The following is a 16,681-nucleotide window of genomic DNA, read 5'->3' as shown; positions in this document are numbered from 1 at the left end:
ATATGCAGAATACTGAAACTAAGAGTTAACTGTTTTTTAAGTAATCATAGAAAGCATCTTTAAAAATGAAGTTGAATATTAGGAAGAATCTGTTATATTCTAGGAAAATTTCATTAATCTAAAGAAATCTCTCAATCTGTCTCTTTTTTAATGTAAACTATTGTTATTATGACAATTTAAAAGGTACAAATATAAATACACCTGTCAAGTTTTTAAGTTATCACACATTTATACATTTACAAAACCTAAAATATTTGGTAATTGAGTACAACCCACAAAACTAATAAAAATTAATTTCACAATAATCACTAAATTGCTGATTGTAACTTAAATATGATACTGTTCTGGAGCAGGTTCTTTGAAAGGCAGCTGATCTACCACACTGAATTGGGTAAGGACTCAATTCTTCCACTTTACCTACCCCACTGGAAAATTTCGTTTCATGTTGAAAATTTCAATGTCTCTTAAAACTTTGTTGACAGGTCCTATAATTTACCCATATTCAGAGTTTCTTGTTCTGTCCTCTTCTGCAAAATATTTTCTGATCTACAGTTCCTCCATCAGTAAAAATCTGATCAGTAATGAATTAACTGGAAGGTTACCTCTGTGAGTACCCATATGTATGTCTATGCTGCAATGTCACATTTGATTTCTTACTCAAATTACAACATTGATAATGCAAGTTAATTTATTTATTATGTTGTATGACTATTTGTTGATATATTTTGCTTGCAGTAGTTTTAAAACATATCCACAAATTCTTTGACACTCATTCCACAAAGAAGTGATATCTAACCCCCCCAATCCCCCAAATCTAGGCTAACCTTAGTGACTCAATAGAATAGAATCAATAGAATACAGCAGAAGTGACACTGAGTGACTTCCAAAGTTGGGTCGTAAAGGATGCTGTTGCTGCTTCTTTGCTCACTGGATCACTCACACTTGAAGCCATAAGCCACCATGCAAGAAGAATGGCCTGATGCCACCACACTGTGAGGAAGCCAAATCCACCAGAGAAACCATGGGTAAGTGCTCTGGTTGAAAAATCCAGTTGCTAAATTTATTCACATTAACTTCTGTGCATTAAATTTTACTTTGGGTTCACCCTGTGTTAGGTTCTCCCCTGGTGATCAGTGCATTTTTTGAGATTTTATTAGGAAAAATAGTTGAAAAATAAAAAGACAGTATTTCTAAAATTCCAACATGGCTAATTATTGGTAGAATAAGTTCAGAGGTATTAACAAAACACAGTCTAGTATAAAATATTGGTCAGGTGCCTTCAACACTCTCCAGAGGAAAACTTGAAGAATCCAAACATAAATCTTTTTAAAAGCTGATAATCTATGTGTAGTTTGTTTAATGCTAAAGATATATATATAACATACACACACACACACACACAAGATAGATATACACACACAGACACATACAGAAAGGATCAGAGACCAAAAGGACATTTTTTTGGTACTTTTGACGTGTATTATTAATTTAGTCATTTTCACTTACGTTTAGCAACTCATCAAGGAAAGCTTCTTGTAGGAATTATTATACCTGAATAGCTGTAAGTTGACTGATTTTCTTTTTTAAAACAAGTAGGTAAATGGAAAGAGGTAACCATCCCACCTCCGCTTACTAGTTAAAACTAGGTAGTTAAAAAATACATTACACAGGTTTTATGTTGAATGCTTAATGAAAATAGAATGTTGGAATAAGCAAACTGTTGCTACCCTAACATTAGGAGATAAAATATTCTGAACCATAACTGACACTTGGTCCAGGCTTTTTAAACTTCCAAAATTACACTTCTATGTACTCCACCCTTCTTTATGAGGCCAAAACTCAAAAAAAAAAAAAAAGAAGAAAATAAAATGATTCTCCTTGAAGTTAAGTAGCTGCTCATCATCCAAATACCCAACCAAATCTCTCTTTAAGGTACTTTATTTGTTGGATTTATAATTTTTTGCATGGTAATAATATAAAGTCACCTGTAACAAATCTAGACTCTAAAAACTTTGCTTCTTTGGGACTAGTAAACAGTTTTCCAGTGATCCCAAGCACAAGACTGAGAGGCTAGTGGCTGCCAGTCCAACAGAATCATCTGGGTAGTCAATGCCCTAAACCATACATCAACACACAGCATGCAAGAACTTTCAGGGGTGTGTGTGTGTGTGTGTGTGTGTGTGTGTGTTTAAACAAGCATCAGTGCAGTCCCATGAATTCTGTGTGTGTGTGTGTGTGTATGTATGTTTAAACAAGCATCAGTGCGGTCCCATGAATTCTGTGTGTGTGTGTGTGTGTGTGTGTGTGTGTGTGTTTAAACAAGCATCAGTGCGGTCCCATGAATTGTGTGTGTGTGTGTGTGTGTTTAAACAAGCATCAGTGCGGACCCATGAATTCTGTGTGTGTGTGTGTGTGTGTGTGTGTGTGTGTGTGTGTGTGTTTAAAGAAGCATCAGTGCAGTCCCATGAATTCTCCCCTCACAGTATGAACATGATCACAAGAAGCAAGTATTTCTAATATTTTGTTTTATTTCATGAGTTGAAATTAAGTATACAAACCAGAAATACATGCAAGCATGCCAACTGTTATTTACTTAGTATCATCTATCTGCTATACTGATACTGGGCTAAGTACTTTAGATAAAGCTTGATCAATCCTGAAAACACTGATTTTGCAGATGAGGACACTGAGGTTCACTGAGATTAAGTGACAGGTCCTTGATTATATAACAACAATGTGGTACAACCAAAAGGATTTGAACCTGGTTACTACTGATCTCAGTGTCAAACTAAACTACAAAACAATCTTAACATTCAATAATCGACATAGTAAAATCCTTTTTTTTTTTCAACCAAGAAAAATGTAACAGAAAATCTCTGAAGAAAGTTTTATCACTACTGCATTTTATTTAAAAATAAAATAGTTTACTTGCATAAGTCTTCCTAGGTCCGTGAGCCCCAACTTAATTCTTCTCTATAAAAATTCAGCAACTGGTAGTTTCTCTATCAGAGATGAAAATTACCTTAAATAGCCTGGTCTACGTCAGGTGCCAAGGCTCTAAAAATCTTATACTTAAAAAATATACATACTATTTATACATATTATTTGTATATTTGTTATCTCTTGAAATTTTCAAAACTACAATGAATAAAAATTGTTTTTCTATCAGTTATAAGTGAAGTCAGATTGATAAGTCTGATACACTACTTACTGAACAGAAATATGCAAAGAAAATCTATTTTTATGTCATCGACAAATTTTCCAAAGTTAAGGCTTGAAAACAGAAACTGTAATGTTATTATCCATTATTATGACAAATTAATATATAGGTATAAATTTTCAATTTTTAAAGAAAAGTATTAACATATTTTTAAAATGTCAATCTATCACTTTTTCCTTTTTATTCTATTATATATATAATTTTTTTTTACTTTATTGAAGTATAGTCAGTTACAATGTGTCAATTTCTGTTAAAATTTTTTTCTGGCATTATTGCATATTGAAAAGTCAATGAAAGAAAATTTTCACTGTCTCCATTTTTTTCTGGCCATAATTATTACTTATTTCATTTCATAATTTTTAAACAATCATGTCATATTATAGAAGAAATATTAAATACATTGGTCATGTTGCTTCTGTGAGGTGTAACATGCATTTAATAAATTCCTTTTCTATTTAAAGTAAGTCAGAATGGATTCTGCCATTTGCAGCTAAGAACGCCAATTTAAACGAAAGGATGAAAGGGATTACTTTAGGAGATTTCAAAGGCCTAGAAGTCACTGAGCAGAACTGCCCTAAAATAAGGAAATACATAAAAGAATAACAAGTCTTGTGATTATGTTATGTCCCTAAGATGCAAATAATGTTACAATTTCACTTCATACTTATTTTTAAATGATAGCAAATACTTTAGTGTCTACCCCTTCCAAATTTCCCTTTATTTGAGGGCCTCCATCCAACCAAATATTGATAATAACGCTAAATGTATTGAGTTTCACTTATGTGTCATATGTGAAAGCAGATGCTGAGTTCGGAAGTAGGAATAAAGCCTACATTTTTGCCTTCAAGGGATTTACTGTGTTATTTAGGCAGGAAGACACATATATTAAAAAGGCAAGTCACAGAGCTCAAAGTTCAATGTGCAAAGATGATAAAATCACTCTAAGTATATTAAAATATTGAAAGTTCTTAAAAAATATATTATTAACTCTCCCAGTGTTCAACATTTAGTTGTGCCATTAGGCACAAAATTCTATGAATGTTTGTTTTGAGTTATAAATAATAATAACAATAGTAACTAACATTAATTGCTCCTTTTGTACTAGACACTCTTTTGGGTGTTGCATATGCTTGAATCTTATGAACTGAGATTATTTTGAAACTTGAGCTGGCTTTCAACCTTAAAAAATGAAAATCAATCAGTCAGCAAATAAATACAACCCAAACTTATGGGCGTATAATTTAATTGGGGTAAATAAAGTTAAATTTCCTATTCTTTTCAAATTAGATTTTTTTAAAAACTGTTTAAAATATAATGTTCTTTAAGTGTATTTCTCCATTCTTGTGTTCCTGTTTTCTGAACATATTTCACACTTTTTCTCTTCTATGGATGATCAAAGGCTTCTTCCCTTTCAGAGACATGGTATTCTGGATAGACACCACCACACACACGACCCTACAAATCTGTATGCAAAGGCAGGCTCCAGTGTACCTCCGGGCTATCTCCATCATTAGTGAAATTGTATGAACTATCACAAAATGCAGAGGACATAAACTACCTTAAGTAGGAATGACCTAAAGTGTCATCTGCATTCTAAAAGTCATCTTCATCAGGTGAAAGATAAGAGCTTCTATATATAATTGATTTTACCTAATAGTTCATTTGCTCTCCACTGTGGTATATTAAATAAAGCAGCTCATAAACTTTAAATAAATGCATAACTGCATTGACAATCTTCTCAAACAAATGCTTTTTAAAGGTAACACCTTTTGTAATCAATATTATTAACTTACTTACTTCTGTAATAGTGTGATACATTATGAATTCATCTGGTGTTAATGTAGATGCCAGTTTTTCTGGAGGGCAGTGATAACAGGCAATAAGAAAATGAGATGGTATACTTTTGAAGAGACAAACAAATTATAGTTTTAATAAAAACAATGTATTCATTTAGTAGCCCACTAAAGTGGAGATATTCAATTCTATAAGGCATAGAAGCTAAAATTGAAAAATAACTGAGAAAGAGAGAATAGCCGTCTTTGAACACATCTGCTCATTCTCTCAAACCTAAGGCTTATATAAATCTCAGTTCAGAAGTAAATTATATCACACCAAATGTGATCTTCAGCAATTTCTGTGCCTCCTTCTGTGGCATTCCACCACCTCAGCCCTGTCCTTCCCCACAAGGTGCCTGATGCCCTTGAACTTCTAGCTCTACTCTCCCCCCACCATCAAAGCCTCTCATCACAAAATCAACAGATTAATGTATTTATTCAAAGGATAAAATGAATGAGAACATATGGATCCTTCTCTCATACAGGGTATGCACATTTTTTCAAGTTATAACAACAAATCCGTTGAGAGTGTTCCAAACCTAAAATTACAAGAAAAGGCTTCAGACAAGGGAAAAAGAAAACTCCAAAAAAATTCTAAAGATTCTATGATTTGAATTTCAGAAAACAGCAATTAGGTTCCTACTTCACTGAACACTAACTTCACTTCGCAGATTTAACCAAAATCTGATTCTTGTACTCACTTCCATGCCCAAAATATCTACTGCCTTGAAGTTTTTGCATTACCTGTACACAAGAAGAAGGCCTACCGCCTCTCATCAGCCTCTGTTATACCCGGAGTTATTCCACCCCCAACATAAGTCAAACGCTGTTACTTTTAGAATCATGTTACTCACACAATGCCATTTATCCTCCTTTGCACTGTCATCCTTTTATTGAAAAACTAATGGGCTTTCTCTTTAATTTCTAGCATCATCATTAGTGACTTCAATAGCCAAATGTATTACCGATATAGAAGCCTGACCTTATAGTCCTGTGATTTCATTTCCTCTAACCTTCAACTGTACTCCATTCAGTCACCTACTCACATGGTCACCCTCTCCTTAGATCTTTCCAGTTAACTCTACTTCTGATCTGTGCCTTTCTGGCCACAATTTCCCTTCTTCCCAGTATTCTTAATTAATTATCTCCACTTTATGCTATTTTTTAACTTAGTTAATTCTCTAAATCCTCCTACTTTCTTTATATTTAGCAAAACTTACTTATCTTTTACCTCTTTCTACAGCGCAAAAATTCCACACCCTATCCCTATAAGTTCTTTCTGAACAATTTCCTCAACTTCCTTGCCCTACTGGACCTCTATTCCATTTCACAAAGGCTAACCCTGTAAATCTAATTGCCTGATTTTTCTGTGTCTGCATTTCTGAGAGCTGCTAGAGACCATCTCCTTATCATGTGGATTTGTGCCTCTATTAATTTATAGTCACTGACCTCAACAAAGGAACACTTCCCAGCAATTCTTGTTTCCAACTTGGAATCTCTTTAAAGTTCCAATCTTCACCATATTTCCATCAGCCTCAAATTTTATCTGACTTATTTCACTACAAAACATGTAATACATCAGAGAATAACTCCTATAGTTCTTGTGATAGACATACAAACCCATCTGTACCTGCAGTTATCCCCTCCTGCTTTTCTGCTTTTATAGGAAAAGTGTTTACCCTCTTCCTCTCCAAAACATTTCTCGTGTGCTTATGATCCCATTTTCTCCAAATCCCTGGACTCTCCATATTCAGCACCTAGAGACTTCACTTTTCAACCACCCATTTCCTCTTCTCTCTGCTGGCTTCTCATTGGCCTTTAAAAGTACTCAGTTCTTCTTCCAACCAAAAACAAAACAAAGCTTACCCTGCCCTCCCCATTACTTAACATTATGGCCCCATCTCTTACAAGTGGAGAAACTGTATACCAGGCTATCATCATAGGTAATTGTTTTTTTTTCAAAATGGAACAATGTTTCTAATACTGCACTATGAATATGACTGTAACACTGTGTGCCATAAAACCTGTATAAAGATTCATTCATTAGTTTAAAGGCTGGGCTACTGTGAAGCAATCTTATCCCCTGCACTACACTACCATAAAGCAATCATATTGTTGCTGCTTTAATTAGCAAACCGAAATACCTGTAAATAAATATGAATTTCTTTTTCACATTATCGTTTCATTTTTGATGCCTAGTGTTAGTAATAACACCACACTGTTTTGTATCATGTAAGACAGTACTGATGCAGGTACTGACACACAGGCAATTCATTTTGTAAACAGATGAAATAAACTTAGGTTATCAATAAATACAGAATAATACTGTAAATGCATTTTCTCTTCCTTATGATTTTCTTCATAACATTTTTTCTCTAGTATACTTTATTGGAAAACTACAATATACAATACATATGAATCCCACCCACTTATCGTCTATTAATCTATGACAAAGGAGGCAAGAATATACAATGGAGAAAGGACAGTCTCTTCAATAAATTGTGCTGGGAAAACTGGTCAGTTACGTGTAAAAGAATGAAATTAGAACATTCTGTAACACCATATACAAAAATAAATTCAAAATGGATTAAAGACCTAAATGTAAGATCAGATACTATAAAACTCCTAGAGGAAAACATACACAGATCACTCTTTGACATAAAATGCAGCAATATTTTTTTCAAACCAGCTCCTAGAGTAATGGAAATAAAAGCAAAAATAAACAAGTGGGACCTAATTAAACTTAAAAGCTTTTGCACAGCAAAGGAAACCATAAACAAAAAGAAAAGACAACTTACAGAATGGAAGAAAATATTTGCAAATGACACGACCAACCAGGGACTAATTTCCAAAACATGCAAACAGCTCATACAGCTTAATATCAAAAAAACAAACAACCCAATCGAAAAATGGGCAGAAGACCTAAATGGACATTTCTCCAAAGAAGACATCCAGATGGCCAATAGACACATGAAAAGATGCTCAATATTGCTAATTATTAGAGAAATGCAAATCAAAACTACAGTGAGGTATCACCTCACACCAGTCAGAATGGGCGTCATTAAAAAGTCTATAAATAATAAATGCTGAAGAGGGTGTGGAGAAACACCTACACTGTTTGCAGGAATATAAATTGGTGCAGCCACTATGAAGGACAGTTTGGAGGTCCCTTAAAAAACTAGAAGTAGATTTACCATACAATCCAGCAATCCCACTCCTGGGCATATATCCAGAAAAAATAAAATCTGTAATTCAAAAAGACAAACGTACCCTAATGTTCACAGCAGCACTATTTACAGTAGCCAAGACATGGAAACAACCTAAATACTCATGAACAGTTGACTGGATAAAGAAGATGTGGTATATGTATAACTGAAACTAACACTGCAAATTAACTACACTTCAATAAAAAGAAAAAATACATATTACCTACAAAATATGTGTTAATCAGAAGTTTATGTTATCAGTAAGGCTTCCAGTCAACAGTAGGCTATTTATAGTTAAGTTTTTGGGTAATCAAAAGTTATATACAGATTGTCAACTGTGCAGGCGAAGGTTGGTGCCACTAATTCCTACATTGTTCAAGGGTCAACTGTAATGTAAGGACTTGAATATCATTATTAGAACAAAGTTCTTTCTTTTGCATTGCACTATTATCTTGGCCAATAGTCGTCAGTACATTATAAGGTAAAGACTTAAAATACATTTTCAGGGGGAGGGTATAGCTCAGTAGTAGAGAGCTTGCCTAACATTCACATGGTCCTGGGTTCAATCTCCAGTACCTCCATTAAGAAAGAACAGAAAAGAAAAGGAAAGGAAAGAAAGACCTACCTAATTACCTACCCCCACTGAAAAAAATAAAATAAAAATAAAATATATTTTCTTCATGCATAATATAAAAATATCAAAGTGCCTAGAACAAAATCAGGTACATCACAAGTCTCTGTTAAAAGTTTGCTTAATCTGAATGCCAAATACATACAGTTACAGATTTGCAGGAAAATGTGAGCATCTTCTTAGGGATAAGAGAATGATTTCTTGCTTCATTGTTTATAACCTATAATCTTAAAAAAAAAATACTTTGCAAGAATCTTCATATGTGAGGACTGGTACATCCCATAATGACCTGAGCAGACACATAGTATAACAAGAAAACTGCCAGAAAAATTCCTTCTGGCCTCAAAATGTTTTGTCCTTTGGTTTGCTGACCAATGTCAGTAATCCTCCACTTTATTTATTTAGACTTTGAATACCACAATTAAAAATGCTTTTATTTTCAAAACGGAAAGCCACAAGAAACCACTGATAAAGCACCATTGCCTTTATTGGTTTCTCTATTAAATACTCAGCTACCTAGGAAGGCATTCAAGACTAAGGACAGTGAGAAGTTTTAGAATTTAAAGCTTGGGAAAGAAATAGAGTGGAGAGAGAGCTAGGCAACCGGGCTGCCAAATGAGGCCATGGAGACTTCAAGGTCAGGAGGCATTTCAGAAAGGGAAGGGGAGGGGAGCTTGCCTATGTCCCAGCTCTGTCCAGGGTTCTCCTGTCCAAGGACCACTATATTTGCTTTATTCTTTTAACAGAGCCTAAAAAGCACAAAGGATCTGGCCTGGTCAGGGAACTTTCGGGCAGCTTCTTTCTAACAGAACACAGTATGTGCAGAGTAGCTACAGCCATAAAGAGCATGGAGAGTATCCAAAGGGGAAGTCTACTCAGGGCTGCTCCACCTCTGCCTGCCTGGATTGGCTAGAGAAGTGAAGACATGTCCTCTGCAAATCTTTTAAAGTGGATAGTATGAGGGGATTTTTACCCAGCTTTACTGAAGCATAATTGACATATATATTCAGTGTTTGTTTCTCATTTCAGACTCTTTTTTTTAAATGAAAGAGTAAGGAGAAGACATAAACTGAAAGTTCAAAACTAATAAAATCTCTTTCCTTTGACAAAAATTAACAGAAGATATTCTCTTTTTAAAAAATGGATAAGTTTTAACCTGCTTACCATGGGTCAATGAAGGAGCACTCCCAAAATATTTAAATGGTACTTTTTTTCTAACCAGTCTCAAAATAATACGAGTGGATTTTAGTGATTTTCAAATGTCAGAATCCAAATGTTCATACATAGCTTTCTGAATATTTTTTGCCATGTTTTTATATCTTTTAGAAACTCCTAAATTTAAGCTAAAATAGTCATAGAAAGCCGTATTTTAAGTAAATAGAAATTTGTATTCAAATGCTATAGTAACTTTAATGTGTATGAAGTTCTCAATCTGCTTTTTTTTTCCTCCTAGAAGGAAGAACTTGCACAGTCACTCCTGAATGTCACTAAAAAACACGTTTTTAAGATTTATTTCAACTCTTCTCAGTCTGAAAAAAAAGTCTTTCAAAACAGTTAGCTTGAAATACATCTACACACACACACACTTCGGAAATGCTTGTTTGATACTGAAATGAAGGACAGTCACTGAAATATTTACACACTTGATGTATGCTCCTTTTCACATTACCTAAGGCGGACATGGTACTTCAACACATAGGATCTAAAGGTAATCTGAGTGAGGTGACCAAGTTATTATACTTAAGAAAAGTGAATAGATGTACATCACTGTAAAATAGTCACATTCATTCAAATGACTCTAGATGTCACATTCCCTTATCAATGATAAATGTTGTCTCTAAATGACCATGTTATCTGTATTTCTTTGTGGTGATAGAAATTGTCTCAATTAGAACATAAATTTGAATCTAGTTATGCTATGATAGTTTGTATCACTTTTAGGCAGTTAACATGACAGGTAGATATGACAAGAGTACTAGTGTTGCCATCTCTGGGGCAAATCTTTATTTCTGAGAATTTTTTTGCTTCTTATCTTCAATGTATAAGAACAAATTTTAGAATAAGCCATCTGAACAATGGCATCCCTTCTTCACTTACATCCCACTACGTAAGATTTGTTTAAATACTCACAAGGCTGAAAATTCTGTAGAGTTATCAAAGCAATATGTTTCCAGATTCAGGAAAGGGTAAAATAATAATGTAAATCAAACGCTAGGAAGAAAACATTATGAATTATTTTTGAAAGTGTAATGTTAACTTTGTCAACTCATTAGACAACCTATAAAATGGAAATATTAAATTCTGATAAGTTTATTATTTTGCAGAATGTTTCTTATAGAAATGAGATTTCTTTATAATCTTGAACTCCGTTAAGTGAGAATAGCTTGAGGTTTTATTTTTTACTGAATTTTGCAGTTTCTAGTCTGTGATTTCTCCTCCTCAAGTTATAAAACACTAAAGATCATTACAAGCACTATTTTACAAACTACAAATTGAAGTTTTATAGTATTTAAAATGTTTAAGAGTCTATATTTTTGATTACATAAATCAGCTATCTCAGTTATTACATGAAAGGTTTCTAAGTAAAATCACAATGAAAGCAAAGTAAAAATTAACGATTCCAGCATGGCTTGGTAACATATGATATCATGTGCTGACAGCCATGGAAAACAGTCTTTAAGTCTCCAAGGAACAGCAGGCTTTAGGTCTCCCAACATTGGATTAGGTCCCCTTGTTTCTAAAATAATTTTTCAGAGTCAGTGAGTTATTTAAAGGGACACATATCACCTGAGAAATTGGTAAAACTGTTTTTGGCAAAATTCTATCAAATAATTAAAAAAAAAACTTTATTTTGTATTCTGCCTCCCTTCATGGAATTGCAATCCAATTGGAAACATACAAACAACATCTGAAATACCAAGCTACAGCAGGATGTAATTCAGAGTATGAAACAGGGTCCCCCCCCCCCCCCGCCGCCAGTATCTTCCTTTTTCCTTTCTGACAATGCAAAAGTTAAATTGAGCCTCTATTTCTTAAAATGAGGGCTATGCAAGGTAGAAAAACAAAGGTGGCTTCCAAATATTTCCATTTCTAACTATTTTCTCCAACATCCTAAGAGTTTGGGGAACTCAAAAGAATTTTGATTTTGACTGAAGGGAGGAGACTCAAGGGAAAATATTTATCCAGAATATAAAATAATTGTCCTGGCCCTTTTTGTACTTTTTTTTGTTTGTTTGGTGGGGGAAGGGATGTTAGGTAGGGATAACAACAAAAGAAAAGAAAGAAGGAAAATTAGAATGATAGATCACAAATCATACACAGTTAGAATGTCCAGAGGAAATGGTTAACAGGTACATACCTAGGAGGAAGGAAACATAGCATTAGTGACATATTGGTATTACAGGGCTGGCGCGCCAACCAGCAAATGACAACTACGAGAGATGCTGTACAAAGACCAAGTGGTCCAACAGGACTACAGGGAGTAGAGCTCAGAAACTAACTACCCAACTTCATACAATGAAGTTTGGCTCGTGGAACAACTGATTATCCTTTCTAATCTCATCTACAGAAGATATCAATTTATTAGCAACTAACACCTTGCCCAACAGCCGCAGGAGAAATGCCCGGAAGTGTTGCAAAATTGTATACTCCCCACCTGAATTTCTTCCTGATAACATCTCTCCTCTGAAACCTTGGGGGTTCGTTTATGTCCAACAGGAAACAGGTGATAAACACTGAAGACCTAGTAGGCAGGTGGTAAAGCTGGGAAAACCGACCTGAGCCAACTTGAGACTGTGTTTAGACTCTAACAATAGTCATAACATATCATACGAAGGAATTCATATTTCCGGTGGGAGATAGCAATGTACCAGGAGGTAGGACGTCACAGCTAAAAATCACTGCTAAACACAAACATCTTCCTGGAGTGTAACTTTTGTGTTAGGAATTTTAAGGAAAACATTAAGTAATTCAATGGTAACTTAAAGCATAATTTTAAATATTGAAACAGATAGACTCTACTACGGAATAGAATGTAAAATCTCAAAATGAAATACTAAATATTACAGCAGGCACCTTCAAACTTCTCAAAAGATTCCCTCCAACTCGGCCGTTAGGGTTTTAATTCCCTCTCCTCTGGGAATGAGCTACTTCATTAGGGAATGTAATAAGCACCACTACACAATAAAATACGCAATTCATTGTGAATCTCTGCGGTACTCGAAATTTTCAAGAAAAAAAATTTAAATGAGTTTACATAGAAGAAGTGTATTATGATCTAAATACTGAAAAACGTAAACATTTATGTAAATATAGGGTAGATATTTATATAAATATGAATAAATACGAAATATGTATTTTGTCTTCTGAAAGCTTCCCTTACCTTCTCCATGTAGGTAAAAGTGTTCTGGGTGGGGTTTTTTCCCCTCAACCCGCGTGGCCTCTCACGGCTTCCTGGCTTTCTTCACAGAAGAGGAGCCGAAGACCGCTCCCACTGCTTCCCGGAATTGGGTGTGACGGGTGCGCCCACCTCACGGGTTGACGGTGCCCTTGCCGGGGCCCCGGGCCGAGGAAGGTTCGGGCACTACTGGCTCTGCGTACGCTGGGCCGGGAGGGCCGGACGCTGGTGTGGCGGCCCCCTCAGCACGCCAGCCCCTGCTGGCGCCTCACGCTGGCACTGCAGCCTCTGTAGCCCGTCCTCGCGGTTGGCACAGGCCTGCCTGAGCTGGCGGAGCGGCACCAGGTCACCCCTCAGCTCGCTGCACACGCGGCCCGCTCCTCCGTGGGTGTCAGACTCAGCTCCACACACAGCTCCAGTTTTTTGTTTTTTGTTTTGTTTTTTTTTTTTTTTTTTTTGATGCCACGAAGCCTGGCGGCTTCATCCGGCGGCTCCGCCGCGTGACGCCTCAGACCTGAGTTCTGGAGACTTGACGCCTGCGGTCTCAGGTGCCTCCTTTGTCTGGTGTGGCTTCCTCCTGAGGGCCCGGCGTTAGGCGCGCAGCCGCCCGGCATGTGTGTCTGTCGTTTTATTGGCTCCGGCGGGTCCAGGCCCAGATCTGGCGCAGCTCGGTAGGCAGGTCCTCCTCCGCCGCCTGCTCTGTGGTGCGAGACCGCAGAGGCGCTTCAGCCGGCGCTTCCGCCGTCGCGCGTGCGCAGTCTCGTATACGGGCGCCTGGAGGCCTGGGCGCTGCACTGACCGTGCGTCGCAAACTCGGTCCAGCTGAGGTAGCACCGCTCCTCCAAGTCGTCTACGGACCGCTTCGTAAACTGCTTGTTGGCGGTCATACCAGTCCTGGACGACGGTAAACCGTGGGTCAGAGCGGCGGCTGAGGTAAAAGAGGCGGTGGGTTTCTGCGGTCGTCCAAGCGTCGAGCTGAAGATGGAGCTGGTTCTCCTGCTCCGAATACGTGCCGCCTGCTCGGTTTTGATCCTGGAGAAGCGCTCGTCCTTGCCCGCCTCCTCGGCTGCCCGTCGCCAGTGCAGGAACACGGCTCCATCCTCGCGCGCTGGGGTGGTGAATGGCATCCACTTCCAGTGCTAAAACAGAGAATCCCAGGAAGAGAATCTCAGACGAAGGCCACCCAGACTGATGTTCAGAACCAGCTGGAGAAGGTGCGGCTGCCGCCCACTGGACGGCAGAGAATTTCTCTGAGGTGTTGCACACCAGGCCCTGCGAGCGGAACCCGACTGCGCAAGGGAGCCCCCGGCTGAGGAGGATGGGGAGCAGGACACTTGCTGGGAAGCCACCTCTGAGGTAAGAATGCTGCACCCGGGGCTCTGGCAAAACTCGCTAAGAAGCCACCCAAGGGTCGGGTCCCACTACTGAGTGACCCTCAGGAGAATGGCAGCTCAGCGGCGTATCACTGGAGCAAAAGGGGGAAACCATAGGTTCCAGAAGAGAGGGTCCTTTCTCCGAGGGTATCCTTCCAGAGCCTTCTCCTATAATGCTTAGCATTATGCCAGGTGTTACAGGAGAAGTGATTGCAAGGTCCAGCTCTGATATCACAAAGCAGGACGAAGGAGGCTGGTGTAGGGGCTTAGGTTATATGTTGATGACAGAAACACTGCTTCCAGAAACTTCAACTATAATTCTTCAGCCATAAAGGAAGACCATTTTAAAACTCTGCATGTCTATCTATCAGCCATACAGCTGAGTGTGTGTCCAGAGGGTGGATTAGTATCAAGGAATGCATGCTTCTGGCCACCTCATTTCTTAGATGAAGCGGCATATCGGTAAATAACAGCAGATAACATAGGAGCATCAAGAAAAATGTTAAAAAAACAAACAAACAAAAAAACCCACCAAGGTAAAAGAATGCAGCAGGCTCTTTTTATGTGATACTGGAACACTGTTTAACAAAGCCACCTAAGAATCATCTGAATCTTTAATGGAAGCATTTATGTACTATTAATAAGGCCTAGACTATAAGGATAGATACTAAATTGAAAAAACAAACTGATGAGATGCAAATGATTACTGCCTCATAGAAACGATTTCTGTATGGTAAAGAAAATAAACCTAAATTTTATGGTTTTATTATCCTGTATAGATCGTTATACCAGTTTGGTATCTAACTAAGCAAGTGTATTTCATATATAGATAATAGGGGGAGAGAGAGAGATTGGATTGTTTCATTTATTCACCATCAAATGTTTATTGGTAGCGTTAGAATACATCTGCTACATTACTTTTTGTTTGCTGTCTTGTATCTTTTTTGTTCCTCTATTCCTCCTTTACATTGAGGATTTTCGCACTAAGTGAATATTTTTAATGTGACATTCTAATTTCTTTAGTATTTTTTAACTATTTAAAAAGTTTTCTTAGTTGTTGCTCTAAGAATTTTTATATACATCTTAACTTAGAATCTATTCTAGGTTTATATTGAATTAATTCCATTGAGATATAGAAACATTATTTCCAAAGGGTTTGATTTTTTTGTGGTATTATTGTTACATACATTGCATCTATATATCATACAAATCCAATAGTAAATTGTTATATATGTATATTACTTTATATAATTGTATTTATTTTAAAAGGACTGAGAAAAGAAAGGAGAGCAACTATGCATTTGAAACACTTACAGTATATGTATTTATATCTTCTTATATACCATTTCTCCATTTGTCCCTATGGATTTGAGTTACCATCTGGCATCATTTCCTTGACGCACTACAGTTTTGCTCCCACTCACCTCCTTTGTGCTATTGTTGGCAAATAACATTTCTGTATGTTATGGACCAAACAGTGCAGTTATATACATATTGTTTTGCACAGTTTATTTCATAGTCAGGACAAGAGGAAATAAGCACTTTACCACTTTTCTATTTTTCCAAACTTCAGGAATGAAATCATTTTTTGTATATGGTTTGAACTTTGAATGTAAGTGACTTAGGAGTTGGGAACTCATACCTAGATCTTAATAAAGCAGGACTAACTTGAGAGATGAGGATTTAAAGAAAATGTGCTAGTGTCTCCTCCAGTTGCCCTCAAAGCATGAAGGAAATTATAATTTGAATATGTTAAGGAGTCATGCTCAGTTAATATTCCCAGTCTTTTTTAAAACACCATATGCTGATGGTCTGATGACTGAAGTATAATTAGAAGCCTAAATTGATAATAGTACTGAAAAGGAACCATTAGGCCTTGATGCTGTATAGCAGCATAAAAGATTTTTAGACCCATTTCCCTGGCTGATTTAACAGTGGATTTATCAGACAATGGACAGGGTGAAATAAATGACCTGTCAGTGTATCATCCAGCCACACATTTCTGTCACTTAAATAGTCA

The 16,681-nt window shown here is 36.8% G+C and overlaps 1 pseudogene; it reads right to left on the bottom strand.

Moving 5' to 3' along the window:
* Window positions 1-13,334: 13,334 nt before the first annotated feature.
* Window positions 13,335-16,681, bottom strand: part of LOC105102394 (DNA methyltransferase 1-associated protein 1-like) — a 75,131-nt pseudogene continuing 71,784 nt past the window's right edge.

The sequence above is a fragment of the Camelus dromedarius genome, chromosome 22 (assembly GCF_036321535.1).
Source record: "Camelus dromedarius isolate mCamDro1 chromosome 22, mCamDro1.pat, whole genome shotgun sequence".
In the NCBI taxonomy this organism is placed as follows: domain Eukaryota; kingdom Metazoa; phylum Chordata; class Mammalia; order Artiodactyla; family Camelidae; genus Camelus; species Camelus dromedarius.
The sequence above is the reverse complement of the archived record's forward strand: the minus strand, read 5'-3'. Positions and strand labels throughout refer to the sequence as shown.